General features: G+C 37.4%; 1 long non-coding RNA gene across 1 annotated transcript; it reads left to right on the forward strand.

Annotated features, from left to right (window-relative positions):
• Positions 1-202: 202 nt before the first annotated feature.
• Positions 203-2,429, forward strand: LOC140691982 (uncharacterized). Its single transcript, XR_012067586.1, has 3 exons — positions 203-269; positions 1,475-1,546; positions 2,291-2,429. It is a non-coding gene; the product is annotated as an uncharacterized lncRNA (long non-coding RNA).
• The last annotated feature ends 7,565 nt before the right edge of the window (positions 2,430-9,994 follow it).

Consider the following 9,994-nt stretch of genomic DNA (forward strand, 5'->3'; position numbering starts at 1 on the left):
TGATTAGACTGTGGTTATTGGCTTTGAGAAAGGATACCACAGAGTAAGTGTCCTCGTCACATCATATATGGGAGGTCATGACACTCTGGTGAAATCACTGGGTCACTGGAGATGTTGACCTTCATCACTGGGTTAATGTGGTGTTTGTTGAGTTTCTCCAGTGTACAGTAACTGTTTTCCATTTGCTTCCTCTGTTCTTTAGAAATGAGTAACTAAGTCTGCCCTGACCTCAGCAGTAGGAGGGGGAAGGTTCACCTCATGGAAGGAAGGTATATATATAGATTTTTTGGAATTATTTGATAAACACAGTTTGCTGTCACCAATTTCTTTTGTTAATTCAAAATTTTATTTAATCAGTATGGATTCATGTATACTTATGTTGTGGGTTTGTTCTTTTATTTCACTTAATGCATACAGAAGAAAGTCCAGCATCATGATTTCTGTGCTGTGATAAAAGAGTTTTGACTTAACAGTCAGGAAACTGCAGAAGAGTTCCTTATTACCACAATTATATTGTCTGAATATGACATAATAGATAATGCTTTTAGAAAATATATTTAATCATGGCAGAGTTGGAACAGCAATATAATTTAAGGCTATTTTATTTCATACATGGCAATCCCTTGAGAAAGAAATGAAGACCAGATAAGTTGGTTTTCTTATTGAAGTGACCACAAATAATTATTGCTAACTTGCACTAAAAATATTTACAAAATCCGTTTCAGTAAAGCAAAAGTATGAGCTATGTCAGAGAAAAAGTGTGCTTCATTTGAAAGCCCATTATTCAGAGCACTGCCTTCACATTATCTGGCTCTGTCTCCATGGAAGGTATTTCACAACCTGAGCTTTTCAGTGACTGATCACACTCTAGTATGATCTTGTCTATATCCAAACAATCGAATTCTTGGGGGGAAGATAATCCTTTCCTCTTGGGGAAATACCTGTTTGCCTGTATTTAAACAATCATTTCAACATTCTTGATGTATAGTAGAAGTGACAAAGAGGTGGTTGTTGAGTTGGCAAGTGTAATTTCAGTGGAAGTGTTGGGGGAACCCAGCCCCATTAATGAGGGATAGAGACAGAGCTGGAGAGGAGGTGCAGGGAGATGTGAACTGAGTGTGGAGAATTCTTTGTAGAACTTTGGTGAAAGGGGAGACAATATATACAGAGGACAGTAACTAGAGATGAGAAGAGAGGCTTAGAGCTTAAAGCAAAGCATATTTTAAAATCATTTATTATAAGAAAACTTGAGCAGGTTGGAATCTTAATGGGAAGGAGCCATTTCTTCTTAGATTTAATATCTGAATTTAGGACACCAGACTTTCCACATGTTAATTCCTTATTTCCATTCTGGAGAAGCCTGAAACTTAACAAAAGGGATGGGGTAGAGTTTGGTTTTAATGCCTGTTAACTGGAAGAATGGATAGATGGATGTCAAACTTGTGCTGACTATTCACGGATTTGTATGTCCCAGTGCAGAGCTCTTTATGCAGATGACAGAACCTGTGCTGTTGGGAGGCTGAGAGGAGGCAGCAAATGATATCAGGTAGGAGGCATTTCCGGTGTGAAGGCCTTGCCTGAGCATCGCGGTTGCCATAGAAACCTGACGTCATTGGGGCGACAGTGAGGACTTTTTAATACAGACTAACATAACCCTAGGGAAAGAGAAGGACCCGCCTTCAGGTGTTTGGGGCTGAGCCGAGGGTATGGGTTCCTGCGGTGAGGGCTGGGCCGCCCTGGGGTGTGGGGAGACAAAGGGATCCATATCCAAGTCACCTCTTTTCCCGCTGTGGGGCTCGGTGCCCCGGCTGTCTCATAGGTAAAATCTGGGGTGCCTTCCGGCCCCCTGAGTGTGGTGTCCTGCCTCAGGGGTGTCCTGGAGCCACTTTCCTTCTAAAGGCAGGGGAGCAGGAGGTGAGACCGGTGACAAGTCTTTCTGAGCCTCAGCTTACCCCTCTGTAAAATGGGGCTAAGAATGCTTTACCCACAGGATCACTGTGAACATTCAGTGATAACACAGGAGTAAGTCCATGGCCCTGTGGTTATTGCAGGATCATGAATGTTTATATGAATTCAGGCCATTGCTTATTCATTTTCAACTGTGTTGTTAGGGGATGGACAAGGAAACGAGAAAAAAAAGGCTCTGATGAGAAGCCCGTTGTAATATCTGGTTGTTAGGATCACTAACCAATCAGTGTCATTGTCACTAACCCAGTGCCTAGCATGGTGCCAGGCACACAGTTACAGCAGTAAAGCATAGTGATTGCTGGATATGTCTCTCCCTGTGCAGCTCCTCATGCCAGTGGCTCAGCTCATATCAGGTGTCTGAAGGAGACAGGTTCTGAGGATCTGTGTCCTGATGGCTCCTGAAGCTCCTACTCCAGGTTCAAGGGCAGTGGCTTCCAGGAGACCCCAACACTTCACATCTTTGGTGGCATGACTCCGGACTTAAGTGAGTTCATAGATCTGAACAAAACTATGTTGTGGAATAGCTCCTGTGAGGCTCACAAACTAGCCTAGAAGTAGAGAAGCTACCTTGATCTCATCATGGGAACGAGGTTTAGCAGGTGGAATGTCATTCCATCAGCAGCTATGTGTTTTATAGTAGCCCTGAAGCCCATATTAGAGATGTCCTCTTTTTGCTGAAAGCAATGAATTGTGTAGCTTGACAAGGAACTTGGCCTTTAACATGCATTTGGAATAAACACACATATATGTTTCTGACTGTATAGATAATAATTGGTGAATCTTGTTTCTCTCAGTTGGATGTGAAAATACAGTTCGTTAGGTCTTTCTAGCGATTTGAAATTATAGCATGGATTCTTGCCTACTAACCATGTTTTTATCATTTCTGTAATGAATTTTTAAGACCTGAAAATGTCCAAGTATTAAATAAAAATTCAGTTGTAAGAATGTAGAATTTTATAAGTTAATAATTACCTATGTGTTTGCCCTATTATAATGACACCTAGTAATGTCCCTTTATAATAACCAGATATTCTTAAATATATTATGATTATAATGTCAGGACATCACCTTTTCACTTCTCTAATCACAGACCATCCTCTCCCTCACCAGACCCTGTCCCCAAGAAACCAGTGATCATCTGTCAATGGAACAGTTTTAATTTCCTAAAATTTATGTAAATGGAATCATACAGGTTGCATTTTATTTTCATCTGGCTTATTTCATTCAGTCAGTTTTTTATTGTTTATCCATAGTTTTAAACTTATCTTTTCTTTGACATGAATATATGAAATATATTTATGAACACTGGAAGATACTTTCTTGAATATTTAATATCTAATATCTCCCAGAAGATTAGTTGTATTTGGGAAACATATAGATTACCAGTTCTTTTGTGATCTTCAGATTATCCATTTCATATACACTGAAGTAGAAAAATCTCCAGAGTTTTATCTTCAGATTTAGGGTTATGGTAAATAATTAATAAATTAGTATAAAAAATTAGAGTTATTAAATGGTCCCAAGAAGGGACAATAAAAATATTAGTATTTTTTCCAGCTATAATTAAAAATTTTGAGCTTTAATGATGATAAAAACCAAAGCACAGAAATGCATTGTTTTTATTTCCTACTTACACATTTAACACTCAAAATAGAATAGTAGGAACATAATAATCAGATGAATGTTATTAATTTCAGAAATTTATTTTATAGTCATTTCATATAACACCTATCTATAGATATAATTTCTTGCATGTATGTGGGCTAATAAATGTTAAAACATTTATGCTACATCACAATTGTTGTATACCTGTGTAATGTCAATCAGCTGTAGAAGAGACTCTTACTACCTCTTATAGATTAGTTTTTGTCAGTCTTCTTTTTTGGATCAGAATTTACAAAAATATATTTTATATACTGATGAAGTACAAATATACATATATTTTTTAGCCAAAAGCAATAAAAATACCTGTGTCACAGTATATATTTTATTCTATTTATCTTTAAACTCTCATTTAGTTCACGTTTTAAAAAATGCTGGTAATGCCTACTGAATTGATGTTACAGCCCACTAATGGGTTTCATCTCCAATAGGTTAATTTCTAGGACAGAGATCAGAGTTCAGCGGTTGCTAATTGATAGACCCTGCCTTCCTACATATACAGGTGAGACTGATGATGTAAGGGCTTATTTTATTTTATTTTATTTTTTTTGTTTTTTAATAGGCTTTATTTTTTAGAGCAGTCTCAGGTTTATAGCAGAATTGAGCAGAAAATGCAGAGTTCCCACATAGCCCTCCCCACCCACACATATAAGGGCTTCTTTTATAGGGGTTTTTAATCCCATTTATGAGAGTTCCATTCTTATAACCTAATCACCTCCCAAAGGTTCTGCCATCACATTGTGGATTCATTTCAACATGTGAATTTTGGAGGACCACAAACATCAATCTATGGCTTAGTGGTTTCATCTATTTCTCTTTGCAGTTCTATCAGATTTTGCCTCATGTATTTTGATGGTCCTCTGTTAGGTGCATACACATTCAGGGTTTTATGTCTTCTTGGAGAATTGACTCCTTTATCATTATGTAATGCCCATCTTTCTCCCGGATAACTTTCCTTATTTTAAAGTCTGCTCTATTTGAAATTAATATACCTACTCCCACTTTCCTTTGATTAGTGTTAGCATAGTATATCTTTCTCCATACATTTACTTTTAATCTAGATATTTCTTCATATATGTTTCTTGTAGACAACATATAGTTGGGTCTTATTTTTTGATCCACTCTGACATCTCTGACTCTAGTGTATTTAGACCATAGATGTTAAAGTGATTATTGATATAGTGGGATTAATATTTATAATATTTCTTATTTTAAATTGTTTTCTATTTATTGTCCTCATTCTCTATTTTTATTTTGTCCTCTACTCTTTCTCTGCTATTTATAATTTAATTGAACATTTTATATGATTCTGGTTTTCCTTCTTTCTTAACTATTAATTATACTTTTTTTCTTTTTAATGACTGCCCTATAGACTGCAATATACACTTACTAAACCAAGTCCACCTTCAAATAATGCTATGCCTGCTTCACAGGCAGTGCAAGTACCTTATAATATCAAAAAAAATCTATTTCCTTCCTTCTATTCCATTCCATATCATTACTGTCATTCACTTCGCATATACATAAGTATATATAAGCATATATATTTATGTAAAAGCATATACAATTAAATACCTTGTTGCTATTATAATTTTGACAAGCTATTATCTGTTAGCTCAATTAAGAATTTTAAAAAATTTATTTTACTTTCATTTATTCCTTTTTCAGTGCTCTTCCTGTCTTTAGATCTGAATTTCTAACCAGATCATTTTCCTTCTCTCTAAAGAACTTCTACTAACATTTCCTGCAAGGCAAGTCCACTGGCAATATATTCCCTTAATTTTTGTTTTTCTGAGAAAATCTTTATCTCTCCTTCACTTTTGATGGATAATTTTGCAGGGTGCAGATTTCTAGGTTGGTAGGGTTTTTTCTCTCAACATTTCAACCATTTCACTCCACTCTCTTCTTGCTTGCACGGTCTGAGGAGAGTTGGATGTAATTGTTACCTTTACTCCTTTATAGGTAACGTGTTTTTTCCCTCTTGCTTCTTTCAGGATTTTTTCTTTGTCTCTGATTTTTTTTAGTTTGAAAATTATGTGCCAAGGTGTAATTTTGGGGGTAGGGCTGGGGGTTTATATCCAGTTTGGTGTTCACTGAGCTTTCTAGATCTGTGGTTAGCTGTTTTTCATGAAGTTGGGGAAATTCTTAGTCATTGTTTCAAATATTTATCTGTTTCTTTCTTCCTGTGGTGCACCCATATGTGTATGTTACCCCTTTTGTAGTTGGGTAGTTTTTGTAGTTATGTAGTTTTTACATATTCTGCTCTGGGTTTTTTTTTTTTAGTCTTTTATCTCTTTTCTTTTCAGTTTTGGAAGTTTCCATTGTGATATCTTCAATCCCAGAGATTTTTTTTTTCACCAAAGATTTGGCTCTACTAATAAAGTCCTTCAGAAGCATCTTCATTTCTGTTACAATGTTTTTGATCTCTAGCATTTCTTTTTGGGTCTGTCTTCAAATGTCCATCTCTCTGCTTACATTGCCCATCTGTTTCTGCTTGCTGTCTACTTTACCCAGTGATGCCCTTCGCATAGTAATCGTAGTTGCTTTAAATTCCCAGTCTGATAATTTGAACATCCCTGCCATATCTGAGTCCGATTCTCATGCTTCCTATGTCTCTTTCAACTGTGTTTTTTTTAACCTTTTAGTATGCTTTTGTACATGATATACTGGATAAATGAAACTAGTGTAAATAGGTAATTAGTCCTGTAGAGGTAAGGTATGGGGGGAGGGTAAGCATTTTCTAGTCCCATGGTTAGGTTTGAGTCTTATGGTGAGTCTGGGTCTCTGGACTGTGTACTACACATGTATTACTTCTCAGATTTTTATCTTCCCCTTTGGTGAAACAGGATAGCTTGAACCAATTGGAGTTGGGTATTTCCCTTTCCCCAAATCAGTTAGGATCTGATAAAACCTCAGCTTACAGGCTAAGGTGAAATAGTTTCTCCAGATGGCCGACCTTGCTTGTTAAGAAAAGAACAATCTGGCATATTTCAGAATGGTTCCTTTTTGCCTCCCGCTGGAGGCACAAGAGGATTTTCTCCAATATTCACTGTGAGAACCTAGTAGAAATCCAGGAGGTAAAACTCACAAAAGGGACCCCTGATGACTATTTCTCAGGAGTTTTTAGCTCTCAGGCCTGTCCACACTGAGCCTCCAAAAACAGATCACTTACATTTCGGGTTTTCCTACCCTGATACTGGCTCCTGCTGATGGGTTTCTGCTCTGAAAAGTTGTGATTCTGTGCATTTGCCTGACTATCTCTCCAATTTGGGGGGCAGCAATTTGCCTTGTGTCCTCACTTCTCTGCTAGATCTAAGATGAGTTGTTTTTTTCAGTTTGTTTGGCTTTTTACTTGTAGGTAGGATGCAGTACTGACTTCTAAGCTCCTTACATGCCAGACCAGAAACTGAACACCTATTTATTTTTGGATTTATCTGTTTTGTTGCATGTGTCAATAGTTCTTTTTTTAAAATTGCTGAGTAGTAATCCGGTATATGGGTGTACCAATTTGCTTTATTCATTCACCTCTTGAGGGACATTTGGGTTGTTTCTGAGTTGCATTTCTCCTAAATAAAGCTGCTATGAACATTGGTGTATAAGACTTGGAATGAACATATGCCCCCTTTCTCTAGAATACATCCTTACCAGTGCAACAGCAGGATCATATGGTGGATGTAAGGTTAATATTGTAAGAAACGCACAAAATATTTTGTAAGGTGGTTGCACCGTTTTCATTTGCTACCATTAGTGTGTGAGAGTTCCATCCACTACAGCCTTGCCGAAACTTGTTTTGGTCATTCCTTTTTCATTGTGATCATTTTCCCTAAGGTGTTGTTGTACCTCATTGTAGTTTTCAGTTACATTTCCTTACTGACGATAATAATGAGCAGATTTTCCTGTGCTTCTTTGCCATTTCTATGTTTTTTATGAAGTATTCTTTTTTTTTGAAGTATGGTCAGCTTACAATGTTGTGTCAATTTCTGGTGTACAGCACGATACTTCAGTCACACATATACATACATATATTCCTTTTCACATTATTTTTCATTATAGGTTACTACAAGATATTGACTACAGTTCCTTGTGCTGTACAGAAGAAACTTGCTGTTTATCTATTTTATATACAGTAGTATCTGGAAATCTCAAACTCTTAACTTACCCCTTCCCACCCCCTTTCCTCCATGGTAACCATAAGTTTGTTTTCTATGTCTATGAGTCTGTTTCTGTTTTGTAAATAAGTTCATTTGTGTCTTTTTTCCCTTAGGATTCCACATATGAGTGATATCACATGGTATTTTTCTTTCTCTTTCTGGCTTATGAAGTATTCTTGAAATCTTTGTCAATTTATCTATGAGAGTGTCTGCTTTCTTCTTATTGACTTTTGAGAGAGTCTGTATATAAGGCCTTTATCAAACATGTGATTTGTAAATATTTTCTTCCGGTCAGTGGCTTGTCTTTTCGCAGGATGAGGTTTTGCATTTGAGTTTTAGCAGTCTCTGCCCTGTGGCTACAGGAAATAATGATCTTCTTCTGGGCACAAATAGAAGCTTACAGATCACTTGTGAGGTGTTTGAGCTGGGAATTCCATTCCCTGAGCTCATCCTTTTCTTTCTCCATTTCATCTTGAGATAATAGGAGCAATCAGCCAATTTCACTATATTTGTTATTTTGCAAAAATGTTCTAAAGTATCATATACACAGTCATTCACATCCTTTCTTCTTATAAGTGGTTGATTAGGAGTACCCAGTAGTGACATTTGTGTCATATCTATTCCCAGATCACACCATGGACTATCAGAGCTTTCTTAAACTCCTGGAAATACAGTCCATAGTACCTTTAAATCTTAGCAGATTAGACAGCCAATTCCAGAAACCCCAGAATCAATTCAGAATACTCATCCTTAAATTTCTCTTCCTTTAGAAACACTTTTGGTACCAAAATCTGCTGATTGTATCCTTATTGTGTTGTTAATGTTCTTCTGTTCCCCCTCTCCCCATTTCTATTACACTGATGATTAGATTTAGATCCAATTCAGATTTTTGGCAAGAGTACCTCAGATGTGATGTTGTTTACTCTTTAAAGCCTTACACCAGGAGGCTCATTATATTCGATTGTCTCTCCTCTTGTGACAGTAAGATTGATCACTGGGTTTGTCAACCAAAAAAAAATGCAGAAGTCTGCAAATAAGAAAATAATTTATTTGGGATCTTAAGAATTGTAATTTGGGATATAAAGACTGGGGTAAAACTGAAATAGTCTTCCAGGGAAGAGAAAAAGTCAGGGACTTATAAAGGCAAAAGCCGTGAGGCTGTACTCTGACACAAGAAAGGAAATATTTGTCCTCAAGGGATGGCCGTCACAAGTTGTTTTAGGGTACAGGTCTGATAAGTATCTTTAGTTTCTGGCAGATATTCTGGATGCCTTCCCTAGGACAATAATTGGTACATAATCAGACCACCCAAGAAAGCTGTTGTCTTGCTCTCTGTACATCGCCTGCTCCCCCTCACCCCACTCACAAGACTGACCTTCCCTGTTAATCGTAGAGCCTAATCAGTAAATGCCTACTACTTGCCCCTGGCCCCAGCTAGTGATTGTTCTAATCTTTAGATCAGAACTACTCCACTAAGATAGTTTATCAAAGGGAATATATCTACCCTATGAAGGTTGTTAGCCCAAGGGGCTATGATGAACTTGCCTCTCTGCTGGTTTCCCTGGTAAGCAATGAGACAACCTGATGTCAGTTACCTCTAAAACTGGTAACTGTCATGGGACAAGGCAGGCTGGTACTGCGGGCAGTAAAAGAATTTAACAGAAACAAGGAAAACTGAAAGAAAAGTTTAAAAGAAAAGAAAAGGTTAGATATGCTGCTACAGGCAACAGCGGGCAGACAGACGAGAGGTGTCTGTGCATCGAGGGTTGATTGCTGAAGTCTTTTGTAAGGGAGGGTAAACTTTTGTTACCAAGTCCAAACTTGTTCTGCTCACCACACAACAGGCCAATAAACCGGGAGACAAGGTGTTGGGGCAAGGAATAATGACTTTATTCGGAAAGCTGGCAGACCAAGAAGATGGCAGACTAATATCCTGGAATTCAGGCTCCTTTTATACTAAAAAGGGGAGGAGGGGGTATGCTTGGTTGCTGCAAACTTCTTGGTATAGAAATTCTTTGTTCTTGGAATCCTTTGTTCTTGCAGCTGTCCATGTGCGTCAGATCATGGTGTCCCTGTAAACCAACAGAACAAGCATTATTTTCTATTCTGCATCTTGCTATCTTTATATGAATGGAAAAGTGTTAATATCCTTAAAGGTTAGGGCCTTAAGAATAGACTATCTTGTATATTTCCGGCTATAGGCAACATTCTTT

The sequence above is a fragment of the Vicugna pacos genome, chromosome X, assembly GCF_048564905.1.
Source record: "Vicugna pacos chromosome X, VicPac4, whole genome shotgun sequence".
NCBI lineage: Eukaryota > Metazoa > Chordata > Mammalia > Artiodactyla > Camelidae > Vicugna > Vicugna pacos.